Consider the following 14,091-nt stretch of genomic DNA (forward strand, 5'->3'; position numbering starts at 1 on the left):
GCAGATCTACGAATGCTCCTGGAGAGCTCCGAATTCGTGTAAGTAAAAGGAAAATCTCCTCCACATGCTTGCTTTGCATAATGAAAGCCTTACCCGCAGCTATCTTCTTGGATGCCTCAATTTCCTGGAGGGCCTTCTGGGCTTCGGCCTTGGCGTCTAGTGCGCTCTGATGGGCCTTAGCAAGCTCCGACTCTTGTGTCTTGGAGTCACGCTCCAAGGACTCAATTTTTTTGACGAAGTCCTAAAGCTCTTGACACTTCTTTTTCTTTTTAAAGAAGTTTTAAAATAGATCTTTTCTTTATGAAAAAGAAGGGGGTGACATTCCCCTTTATTTTTTGCATGGACCTCATCAACTCGCGCCTCTTGTTTTTAGCGCTCAGTGCGCTCCTTGGCCGCTTTGTTTTCGGCCTCGGACAGCGCCTTCTTAAGGGCCGCCACTTCGGTCGTGGCCCCTAGTAAATTTTATCATGCTTATATTAGCACATGATTTTTTCCTTTATATAACATTTAGACACGGTATTGCTTACCTTTGTTCTCCTTGAGCTGCCTCTTCACGAGGCCGAGCTCTTCTTCGGCCCGCCCTAGGCTCTGCCTCAGTCCGGAGACCTCCACAGTTGCGGCGGTGCCGGCTAGCAGCGACGCCTGCTCATTCACATAGACATAATACGATTAGAATCCTGGGAATAATATTTTATCCTCTATTCGGATTCTCTTCCCGAACACCAAATGGAGCATCAGGGGCTACTGTCTACACTGTGATACTTTCTCATAATTTAAATTACTTACCTCAAAGCCCGTCAGGAGGCTGGCGCAGGCTTCGCTCAATCCGCTTTTGGCGAATTGAACCTTCACAATCACCGTACTCATAAGAGTACGATGTCCTTCATCAAGGGAAGCGCTCTGAAGTGCTTCCACCAAGTTATCTGATGCCCCTGGATGGACAGAGGTCATCGGGACATACGGCTCGTCCCCCTTGGCTGGTGGCTGCCTGCCTGGAGGTTCTGGCGCAGTATCCGGCTGGGGGCAAGCCTGCTGCAGCCCCCCTCATCCTAATCCATGGGGATCTCCCCCCTCCCCCAGGAGCCCGACATCGGGACTCTCGCCTTGAGGCGTCTCCAGGACTACCTCCTCCTGGCCCGGCATCCTCTGAGATAACACCTCGGTGTCATCCGCGGGCCGGGGAGTGGAAGCCGTCGGGAGCGAATAGCTATTCATTTACGACAAGCTCAAGGACCCATCCAAGGAGGGCAAGTTGATGTAGGCTTTCGGCGAACTGCACAAGCAAATCTTGACATTGTAAGTAAAGCTAAAAACATGCAAAAGGTATTATGGCATCCAGATACTTACGACTTCGCTAGGGATTGGCCGTGGGTAGCCACTCCTCCTTGCTATAGGCGGCGGTTGTGGAGTGGTTCGAAGGGAGGGTCCTTCCCTTCTTGGACGCTTCGGCCTCCCCGGAAGGGGCGGGCTTCCTTTTCTTCTCCCCCTCGTTTTGGGGAAGAGGGTTTTCCTCTTCCTCCTCCTCATTGTCATTGGAGGAGTGCGCCTTGGTGACTTCGGACGATGTGTCCGGCACCACCCTGCGTCGAAGACTTTTCCTGGTCCCCGTGGACTTCTTCTTAGCCTTCTTCTCAGGCACCTCATAGGGCGCCGGAACCAGCATCTCCGTCAGGTGAGCGGTTGCTGGATCTTCAGGCAGCGGAGCGGGACAGTCGATCCGCTCCGCCGTCGCAACATATTCCTATTAGATTAGTACGATGGCTTAAGTTCCTCCCATGAATATACTGGGCAAAGGCACATCTTGCGAAATGTAGAATTCTTACCGCGTTGGCGTGGCACTTGGCGCTGAGTCCGCGGTCCTTGGACGTGGGAGGAGGGACTTCGCTGGCCTTGAACAACACCTTCTAGACGTCTTTGTGCATCATGTCGAAGAGCTCTTGAAGTGTCTGGTGTTGGGCCGCGTCGAACTCCCATAGGTTGAATTCCCGTCTCTGACACGGGAGAATCCGACGAAATAGCATGACCTGGACCACATTGACCAGCTTGATATTCTTGGTTAGCATGTCTTTGACGCAGTTCTGGAGTCCAGTCAGTTCCGCGGATGCGCCCCAGGCTAGGCCCTTCCTCTTCCAGGAAGTGAGCCGCACATGGATGCCAGATCGGAATTCGAGGCCCGCCACCCAATTGGCCGTGGCTCGGTGATGTAGAACCACCCCGATTGCCACCCCTTCACGGTCTCCGCAAAGGAGCCTTCGAGCCAGGTGACGCTGGGCATCTTGCCCACCATGGCGCCACCGCACTCCGCCTGCTAGCCGACCACTATCTTCGGCTTCATGTTGAAGATCTTTAGCCACAGGCCGAAGTGGGGCCTAATGCGGAGAAAAGCCTCGCACACGACGATAAACGCCGAGATGTTGAGGATGAAGTTAGGGGCCAGATCATGAAAATCCAGCCCGTAATAGAACGAGAGCCCGCGGACAAATGGGTGGAGGGGGAATCTCAGTCCACGGACGAAGTGGGTGAGGAACACGACCCTCTCATGGGGTCCCGGAGTCGGAATGATCTGCCCTGCGTCCGGGAACCGGTGCGCAATATCTGCGGCCAAGTATCCGGCTTCCCGGAGCTTCGTAATGTCCTCCTCCTTGACATGTTTGGCTGTGCGGAGAAGGTGAGAACCGGGGTGCTGGAGCTCTAGCATGCGAGAATGGATGAGCGAAGAAGGAAGTAGGCGTGGGTGAAAGAGGAGAATCCTTATCTCTTTATAAAGGCGGTAGAAACTGTGCGCCTTCCCACTTGCCCGTTATGATCGCTTATTTCCCAAGCGCCACGATTGATGGCGCGGTTGGGTTACCCGTACCCGTATTGATGAGAATCCCGTGATAAGGGGACACGATCTCTTCTTCGACAAGACGTGTCAAGGAAACCGCCTCGCATTACGTGCGGTAGCTGGTTATGAAAAATGGTTCGAATAATGACCAAACCGTGGCGTGATGTCATGCTATAAAAAGCTATCAGCAGATTAGATTTGTGGAATATTATACTCTCTATGGTGGAATGTGGAATTTGTTTCGCAGAGCCGGACATGATCCTTGTGTTATAAATCTTTTACGAAGTATTCAGAGAAGGAACCCGCCTGGCAATGCTGAAGACAATCTGCGCTACGGACTCATCGTCATTGAAGCCTGGTTCAGGGGCTACTGAGGGAGTCCTGGATTAAGGGGTCCTCGGACAGCCGGACTATATACTTTGGCCGGACTGTTGGACTATGAAGATATAAGATTGAAGACTTCATCCCGTGTCCGGATGGGACTCTCCTTTGCGTGGAAGGCAAGCTTGGATATTCGGATATGTGGATTTCCTTCTTTGTAACCGACTCTGTGTAACCCTAGCCCCGTCTGGTGTCTATATAAACCGGAGGGTTTAGTCCGTAGGACAACAACAATCATAGTCATAGGCTAGCTTCTAGGGTTTAGCCTCTACGATCTCGTGGTAGATCAACTCTTGTAATACTCATATCATCAAGATCAATCAAGAAGGAAGTAGGGTATTACCTCTATCGAGAGGGCCCGAACTTGGGTAAAACATCATGTCCCCTGCATCCTGTTACCATTAGCCTTAGACGCACATTTCGGGACCCCCTACCCGAGGTCCGCTGGTTTTGACACCGATAGTGTGGAGCATCATGGAATTGGCGATGCAGAATTGTTGGTGATGGCGAAGATCGAAGATCCCCCTCTCCGAGGCCCCAAACGGACTCCAGATCTAGCCTCCCGATGAAGAACAGGAGACGGTGGCGGCTCCGTCTCGAGAAATGTGATAATTCTTTCTCCCCTATTTGCTGGAAAAATAGGATTTTATAGCGTCGGTTTTTGGGTCTGCGGGGCCACCAGGTGCGGACAACCCATCTTTGCGCGCCTGGAGGGGGTGGCGTGCTCTGGTGGGTTGTGCCCACCCAAGTGCCCCCTCCAGTGGTTCTTGGCTCCAAAAATTCTCTTTTATTATATAAAAAATCCTCGCAAAGTTTCGTTCCATTCCGAGAACATTTATTTCTGCACAAAAACAACACCATGGTAGTTCTGCTGAAAACACGCGTCAGTCCAGGTTAGTTTCATTCAAACCATGCAAATTAGAGTCCAAAACTAGAGGAAAACCGTTAGGAAAAATAGATACGACGCAGACGTGACGGAGACGTATCAACTCCCCCAAGCTTAAACCTTTGCTTGTCCTCAAGAAATTCAGTTGATAAACTGAAAGTGAAAAAGAAAAAAAAATACGAACTCTTTTGCTCTTGTTTCCATAAATAAGCTTAAACAGCACCCAGGTTTTCAACAAAGATTATAACTAACCATGTCAACAATAACACTTAAAAATTATATTAACTCATATCAATGACATAATCAACTAGCGAGTGATAATAAGACATCTCAAACAGCAACATGTTATTAAAATAACCAAGATACAATATGACAATAGTGTTATCTTGCTAGTCCTTTCTGAGACCGCAAAACATAAATGCAGAGCACCTCCAAAGTTCAAGCATCGACTAAACATTGCAATTCATGGTAGAAAAGATCCAGTCATGATGCACCCAACATTAGCTACACACAGTGCATCAGCATGAAAACAATGCTCTCAGGTTCCGGCGCTTATTTGAGAAGGTGATGACACAACATAAAAGTAAATAGATAGTCCCTTCGCAGAGGGAAGCAGTGATTTGCAGAGGTGCCACAGCTCAAGTTTTTAAAATAGAGGTAAATGACATTTTGAGACATGCACCCTTCTTGTTTACTTCGCGACCATCAGTTATCAATATCTTCCATGCTAAACACATTAATAGTGGTTCCCAAGCGGTAAAGTAAAGGTTATTGCTCCATAGGAGTTTTTGTTTGATTATTTATAAGTTCTTTTTGCAATTTGGGAATGGGAATCCCTATCACCGCCCTTTTTCTCGTGCAATGGTGAGTGAATAAACACCCATCCTGAGAATAACCCGCTTAGCATGGAAGATACCAACTACCTCCTGTCGCACTATGAACAATCCAGGCACACAAAAAGGATATTTATTTGAAGTTTTTAGAGGTGGCACGTGAAAAATTACTTAGGACGGCAGGGTAATACCGCATATAGGTAGGTATGGTGGACTCATCTGGAATAACTTGGGTTTCAGGTTTTTGATGCACAAGCAGAATTCCAACTTAGTATAGGCCAAGGCTAGCAAATAGGTTGAGAAGCGGCCAGCTAGAGAGCAACAATGGTCATGAACATGCATTATGCATAAGTAACATTGGATACTAGCATGAGTAGGATATGAACATCATGAACATAAATATTATAGAGGCTATATTGGTTTTGATTCAACTACATGCATGAACATGTGCCAAGTCAAGCCACTCAAACATTCAAAGGAGGATACCATATCATCATACTACATCACAATCATTTTAACGCAATGTTGGCATACAAGATGAATCATTATCCACTCCTAGCTACTTATGCATGGCATGAGAGACTATAATCTCTAATTGTCACTACAAACATGTTTGATCATAATAGGCTGAATCATGGATACTAGGTTAAACAAATTTACAAAAACAGAACAAGTTGGGTTCATACCCATTTCTCTCTACCATGGCCAGTTCATCAAATATCGTCATTATTGCCTTTCACTTGCACGACTGAGCGATCTGAAAATAACAATAGTGCAAGAGTGTCATGGACTAAGCTAGAATCTACAAACATTTTATTCAAAAGGAGAAGACAAGGTAATATGGGCTCTTCGTTAGATCAACAATAATTCTAATGAGAGCCACTCAACATTTTCATCGTGGTCTTTTCCTCGGTATGACTCAATAAAAAGAAAAGAAATTCAGAGAAACACATTGAAATATTTTTGGAGTTTTTAGTTTTTCACAAACAAGCAAATAAAAAGGGAAAAGCAAAAATGAGAAAACCTATTTTCACGGGGAAGCTCCCAACAAGTAAAAGAAGAACACGGAAATCTTTTTGGGTTTTCTTTTTAGTGCTACAACAATTTAAACTAGGAAGAAAAATCAAAACGAAGCAAGAAATATGTTTTTGGATTTTCTCAAAGTTTTTCAAACACACAAGAAGAAAGCGAGAAAATAAATTTAACATGGATAATACAATGGAAAAGTGTGAATACCGACAACTGGAATGAAATGTGTGGACATGAATGCAATGTCGGTGGAAATACGTACTCCCACAAGCTTAGGCTTTTGGCCTAACTTGGTAATCGGTCAGTAACCCGCATAGTGGTCGGAGTGGTAGCTCATCGAGACTCTCGATGCATCAGCCTGTCGTGCGGCCACAACTGCTGCGTTATGAGGTCGGGCCTCGCTCTCAAGAACATAATATCTTCCCGTGTTGTGAACATTAAAGAGAGCAGGCGCAGGCAAATATGTGTCCTCCACGGAGTCCTTATTAAACAATAATTTATAAGTGAAATTATGGGCTTCACCTCTAAGGATCTTATGACGTTTCATAGCATCAAAGTCTAGGTACTGTGTAGGTAAAATAGGGTCATAGGGCAAAGGTGAAACACCCAGCTCCCTTGCTAATCATGTGGAATAAATTCCACCATAAAAATATCCACTACCAGCGTTGTATTGCAACCTACGTGCAACAATTGCTCCAAGATTATAATTTTTGTCACCGTTGAGAGCAGTGCATATGAGGCTCAAATCTGGAGCATAGAGTGTACTACAGTCTTATTTGCCTACAATATATTTTCCATTAAACAATACAAAATAATGGATTGCGGGAAAATGAATGCTCTTTATTCTACCTTGCGTCACTCCCCTAGTCTCACCATAGCAAAGACTAGTCAAGAATATCTCAAACTCAGACCTTGGCAGTTCATCGAGCAAACCCCAGAATGGGATTTTGTAGTGGTGAGCGAATATCTCGAAAGATATGGTAAATGGATTTTCATACAGTTTAAATGACACCCTAGACTCACGGGGATGGAATTTAGATCCTTTGACAAATGATTCAGTGAGAGTGATGTGGTGGTTGCACTTATCTGAAATGTAGAGACCGAGATCAGCATTGTAAACATATTGTTCAAATTCCTCCTTAACGCCCACACTCACCATATAATCTTTGCATGGCCATAAGCATGTTTTGGTGGCGGCATATCGAATGGAACTTTCACTCGGTTCAACATAAGACCGATGAACAGAGCTGCTACTAGAGGATGCCTCCGAGGATCTCCTCCTCGAAGAACTCCTTCCAAAAAGGTTCATCATATTCGCGTACAATTTTTCTGAAAATTTTGGGTCGCAATTTTTTATCAACAGAACTTTACAAAAATGATAGCAACAACTACTCATAGGGATGTATAGAGGCCATAGCAAGCATTCAAACCACTTAGAACTCTAAGAATTCAGCATGCAAGCTCATCTACAACACCACCAAGAGTAGCCTATTATTCAAAATATAAACCACTAAAGCAAAAACTAATTGGACACATGGAAGGGTCACATACCAAAACCCAATCCCCGGAAATAGTTTCGGAAATGGAGCTTCGAGCAAATAGATCGAAATCCACGGTTTCGGGAGTAGGAACACGAGAGAAAGAGCAATGTTGATTTTTTCTGGAGGAATGTGGTGATGTGGGAAGAAGAGGTAAGTCAGGGGGCCCACTTGGGGACCACAACCCACTAAGGCGCGCCTAGGGGTCCTGGCGCGCCCAGGTGGGTGATACGTCCATTTTGCATCATGTTTTCCGATTGTTATTTATGTTGTTTTATTGTATAATAATGCTTCTTGGAGTAATTCTAATACCTTTTCTCTCACAATATGCAAGGTATGCACAAAGGGGGAGAATTCTGGCAGCTAGAAATCTGGACCAGAAAAAGCTACGTCAAGCAAATGAGCTGAAACTTCTCGGGGATTTTTTATGGAATATTTAAGAATTATTGGAGCAAATAAGTACCAGAGGGGGCCACCAGGTGGGCACAACCCACCTGGGCGCGCCCTGGTGGGTGCTGCCCTCCTCGGCCCACCTCCGGTGCCCATCTTCTGGTATATAAGTCATTTTGACCTTGAAATAAATAAGGAGAGGACATTCGGGAAGAAGGGACGTCGCCTCGAGGCGGAACTTGGGCAGGAGCACTTTTGCCATCCGGCGGAGCGATTTCGCAGGGGGAACTTCCCTCCCGGAGGGGGAAATCATCATCATTATCATCACTAACAACTCTCCCATCTTGGGGAGGGCTATCTTCATCAACATCTTCAATAGCACCAACTCCTCTCAAACCCTAGTTCATCTCTTGTGTTCAATCTTTGTATCAAAACTATAGATTGGTTCTTGTGGGTGACTCGTAGTGTTGATTACATCTTGTAGTTGATTACTATTTGGTTTATTTGGTGGAATATTATATGTTCATATCCATTATGCTATTTAATACCACTCTGATCATGATCATGATTATCATTTGTGAGTAGTTACTTTCAGTCTTGAGTTCACGGGAGAAATCATGTTGCAAGAAATCATGTGAGCTTGATATGTGCTCGCTATTTTGATGATATGTATGATGTCATTCTCTTAGTGGTGTCATGTGAACATCGACTACATGACACTTCACCATATTTGGGCCTAAGGGAATGCATTGTGGAGTAGTTATTAGATGGTGGGTTGCGAGAGTGACAGAAGCTTAAACCCCAGTTTATGCGCTATTCCGTAAGGGACCGATTGGATCCAAAAGTTTAATGCTATGGTTAGAATTTATTCTTAATACTTTTATCATAGTTGCAGATGCTTGCGAGAGGGTTAATCATAAGTAGGAGGTTTGTTCAAGTAAGAACATCACCTAAGCACCGGTCCACCCACAAATCAAATTATCAAAGCACCGAACACGAATTAGGCCAACATGATGAAAGTGAGTAGATGAAACTCCCGTGTACCCTCAAGACCACTTTGCTTATCATAAGAGACTGTTTTCGCGTGTCCTTTGCCTCAAAAGGATTGATCTACTTTGCTACACTTTTGTTACTACTATCGTTACTTGCTCGTTACAAATTATCTTGCTATCAAACTACTCCACTACTTACAATTTTAGCACATACAGACATTACCTTGCTGAAATCCCCTCGTCATTTCCTTCTTCTCATTGGATTCAACACTCTTACTTATCGAAAAGGCTACAATTGACCCCATATATCATCAAGGAAATTTTCTAGCACCGTTTCCGGGGAGTGAAGCGCTCTTGGTAAGTGGAAATTGGTAAGGAAACATTATTACTATGTGCTGAAATTTCTTGTCACTTGCTACTATGGAAAACAATCCTTTGAGGGATTTGTTCGGGGTATCTTCACCTCGACCAGAACCACAATTAGTTTCCCCTCAACCTTCTCTACCTACTCAAAATATTGAATATGAAATTCCTTCGGGTATGTTAGAACAACTGCTAGATAATCCTTATGCAGGAGATGGAACCGAACATCCTGATATGCACTTGATATATGTGGATGAAATTTGTGGATTGTTTAAGCTTGCAGGTTTTCCCGGAGATGAAGCTAAGAAGAAGGTTTTCCCTTTATCTTTTAAGGGAAAATCATTGACATGGTACAGGCTATGCGATGATATTGGATCTTGGAACTGGAATCGATTGAAATTGGAATTTCATCAAAAAGATTATCTTATGCATCTAGTTCATCGTGATCAGAATTTTATATATATATATATATATATATGTATATGTATGTACATATATATATATATATATGTATATATATAATTTTTGGCGTCATGAAGGAGAAAGTATCGCTCTAGCTTGGCGGAGGCTTAAGTCAATGTTATATTCATACCCCAATCATGAGCTCTCAAGAGAAATTATTATTCAGAACTTTTATGCTCGGCTTTCTCGTAATGATCAAACCATGCTCGATACTTCTTATACTGGTTCTTTTATGAAGAAGACTATTGAATTCCGGTGGGATCTTTTAGAAAAAATTAAATGCAACTCTGAAGATTGGGAACTCGATGAAGGTAAGTAGTCAGGTATTGAACCTAAGTTTGATTGTGTGAAATATTTTATGAATACCGATGCTTTTCAAAAGTTTAGCACTAAATATGGACTTGACTCTGAGATAGTAGCTTCCTTTTCTAAATCTTTTGCTACTCATGTTGATCTCCCTAAGGAGAAGTGGTTTAAATATCACCCACCAATTAAAGAAGAAGTTAAAGAACCAGTGAAAGTTAAAGAAGAAACTATCATTTACAATGTTAATCCAGTTGTTCCCATTGCTTATATTGAAAAACCACATTTCCTTGTTAGGATGAAAGAACATGCTAAAGCTTCAACTGTGGTTAACAAAGTTATGTTAGAACACCCAAACCATCTGAAAAAATTAGAGTTGAACCTAGTGTTGCTATGGTTAAAGATCTCTTAGTTGATAATATTGATGGGCATGTTATTTACTTCTGTGGTGAAGCTTCTAGGATTGCCAAACCTGAAGGAAAAGATAAACATAGACCAGTTGTTGGCATGCCTGTTGTCTCAGTTAAGATATGAGATCACTGTTATCATGGGTTATGTGACCTAGGTGCTAGTGTGAGTGCTATTCCTTTCTCATTATATCAAGAAATTAAAGATGAAATAGCACCTGCTGAAATAGAAGGCATAGATGTCACTATTAAACTTGCTAATAGAGATACTATATCACCAATTGAATTCTTAGGGATGTTGAAGTCTTGTGTGGGAAAATAAAATACCCTACTTATTTTCTTGTTCTTAGCTCCCCACAGGATGACTTTTGTCCCATCACTTTTGGTAGACCTTTCTTGAACACCGTCAATGTCAAAATGATTGTGAAAAACAAACTATCGGTGTTAGCTTTGGTGATGAATCTCATGAATTTAATTTTTCCAAGTTTAGCAGACAACCTCATAATAAAGATTTGCCTAGTAAGGATGAAATTATTGGTCTCGCTTCTATTGTTGTGCCTCCTACTGATCCATTGGAACAATATTTGCTAGAACATGAAAATAATTTGCATATGTTTGAAAGAAATGAAATAGATAGAATCTTTTTCGAACAACAACCTCTGCTTAAACACAATTTGCCTATTGAAACTCTAGGAGGTCCTCCTCCACCTTGAGGTGATCCTGTGTTTGAATTAAAACAATTGCCAGACACTTTGATATATGCTTATCTTGATGAGAAAAAGATATATCCAGTTATTATTAGTGCTAACCTTTCAGAATATGAAGAAGTAAGATTATTGAAAGTTCTAAAGAAGCATAGAGCTGCTATTGGATATACTCTTGATGATCTTAAGGGCATTAGTCCCACTCTATGTCAGCACATGATTAATATGGAACCTGATGCTAAACCCGTTATTGATCAACAACGTCGATTAAATCCTAAGATGAAAGAAGTGGTAAGAACGGAAATATTAAAACTTCTGGAAGGAGATATAATCTATCCTATAGCTGATAGTAGATGGGTAAGTCCTGTTCATTGTGTCCCTAAGAAGGGAGGTATTACTGTTGTTCCTATTGATAAGAATGAGCTACCACAAAGAATTGTTACAGGCTATAGAATGGTAATTGATGATAGAAAATTAAACAAAGCAACTAGAAAATATCAGTACCCTCTGCCTTTTATTGATCAAATGTTAGAAAGATTATCTAAGCACACACATTTTTTCTTCCTTTATAGATACTCTGGCTTTTCACAAATACATGTTTTACAAGCTGATTAAGAAAAGACCACTTTTACTTGTCCTTTTGGAACTTTTGCTTACAGATGTATGCCTTTTGGTCCATGTAATGCACCTGCTACCTTTCAAAGATGTATGCCTACTATATTCTCTGATTTTTGTGAAAATATTGTTGAGGTTTTCATGGATGAATTTTTCGTTTATGGGAAGACTTTTGATGATTGATTAAGCAATCTTCATCGAGTTCTGCAGAGATGTGAACAAACAAATCTTGTCTTGAATTGGCAGAAGTGCCACTTTATGGTTAACGAAGGTATTGTTTTGGGCCATAAAATTTCTGATTGAGGCATTGAGGTGGACAAAGCCAAGGTTGAAGCAATTGAGAAAATGCCATGTCCTAAAGATATTAAAGGTATTCGTAGTTTCCTTGGTCATGCTGGTTTCTATAGGAGGTTTATCAAAGACTTTACTAAAATTTCTAGGCCTCTTACGAATCTTTTGCAAAAGGATATTCCATTTGTGTTTGATGATGATTGTTTGGAAGACTTTGAAACACTAAATAAAGCCTTAATTACTGCACCTGTTGTTCAACCACCTGAGATTATGTGTGATGCTAGTGATTATGTTGTTGGTGTTGTTCTAGGGCAAAGAGTTGATAAGAAACTGAATGTTATTCTTTATGCTAGTAAAACCCTAGATAGTGCTCAACGAAACTATGCTACTACTGAGAAAGAATCCTTAGCAGTGGTGTTTGCATGTGATAAATTCAGATCTTACATTGTTGATTCTAAAGTAATTGTTCGCACCGATCATGCTGCTATAAAATATCTTATGGAAAAGAAAGATGCTAAACCTAGACTCATTAGGTGGGTTCTTCTGCTACAAGAATTTGATTTGCATATTACTGATAGGAAAGGAGCAGAGAACCCCGTAGCTAATAACTTGTCTAGGCTTGAAAATATTATTGAGGACCCACAACCTATTAATGATAGTTTTCCTGATGAACAACTAGCTACAATAAATGTTTCTAATAGTACACCTTGGTATGCTTACTATGCTACTTATATCGTTGCTAAATACATACCACCTAGCTTCACATACCAATAAAAGAAAAAATTCTTCTATGATTTTAGACATTATTTTTGGGATGACCCACATCTTTATAAAGGAGTAGATGGTATTATTAGACGTTGTGTACCTGAGCATGAACAGGAGCAAATCCTAGGGAAATGTCACTCTAAAGCTTATGGAGGACATCACGCGGGAGATAGAACCACTCATAAGGTATTGCAATCTGGTTTTTATTGGCCTACTCTCTTCAAAGATGCCCGTAAGTTTGTCTCGTCTTGTGATGAATGCCAAAGAATAGGTAATACCGGTAAGCGTCAAGAAATGCCTATGAATCATTCACTTGATGTTGAACCATATGATGTTTGGGGATTTGATTTCATGGGAGCTTTTCCTTCCTATAATGGGTATACACATATTTTGGTTGTTGTTGATTATGTTACTAAGTGGGTAGAAGCTATTCCAACCAGTAGTGCTGATCACAACACCTCTATTAAAATGCTTAAGGAAGTTATTTTACCAAGGTTTGGAGTCCCTAGATATTTAATGACTGATGGTGGTTCACACTTTATTCATGGTGCTTTCTGTAAAATGCTTGCTAAGTATGATGTTAACCATAGAATTGCATCACCTTATCATCCTTAGTCTAGTGTTCAAGTTGAACTTAGCAATAGAGAAATAAAACTAATCTTACAAAAGACTGTCAATAGGTCCAGGAAGAATTGGTCTAATAAATTAGATGATGCACTTTGGGCTTATAGAACAACATATAAAAATCCTATGGGTATGTATCCATATAAAATGGTTTATGGAAAAGCTTGTCATTTGCCTCTTGAGTTGGAACATAAAGCATATTGGGCAATTAAAGAACTCAATTATGATTTCAAACTTGCTGGTGAAAAGAGTTTATTTAATATTAGCTCATTAGATGAATGGAGAACCCAGGCTTATGAAAACACTACAAGAAAATACACTTCCATGATGATACGTGTTTGTCACAGTAGATCGCGTTTTTTGTCATGCATGTACATCCATGATGATTTTATGACAGAATCAAAATAGTCATACATGTGTTGTCGTAGAAGTGTCCCATGACATTACGAAAATTATCATCACGGAAGTGTCCACTTCCATGATGAAAAATCATGTGTCACAGAAGGGCTTTCATCAAGGGTGACCGACACGTGGCATCCACCATAAGGGAATGCCGTTAAGCTATCGGGTCTAGTTTTGGATCCGATAACCCGTTAACAGCCCTGACTAATGGGGATTTTCCACATGTAAAATCATCATTGGCCGGAGGAAACACATGTTGCCTCACCGCTGGGACAGATG

Source organism: Triticum aestivum, chromosome 3B (assembly GCF_018294505.1).
Source record: "Triticum aestivum cultivar Chinese Spring chromosome 3B, IWGSC CS RefSeq v2.1, whole genome shotgun sequence".
Lineage (NCBI taxonomy): Eukaryota > Viridiplantae > Streptophyta > Magnoliopsida > Poales > Poaceae > Triticum > Triticum aestivum.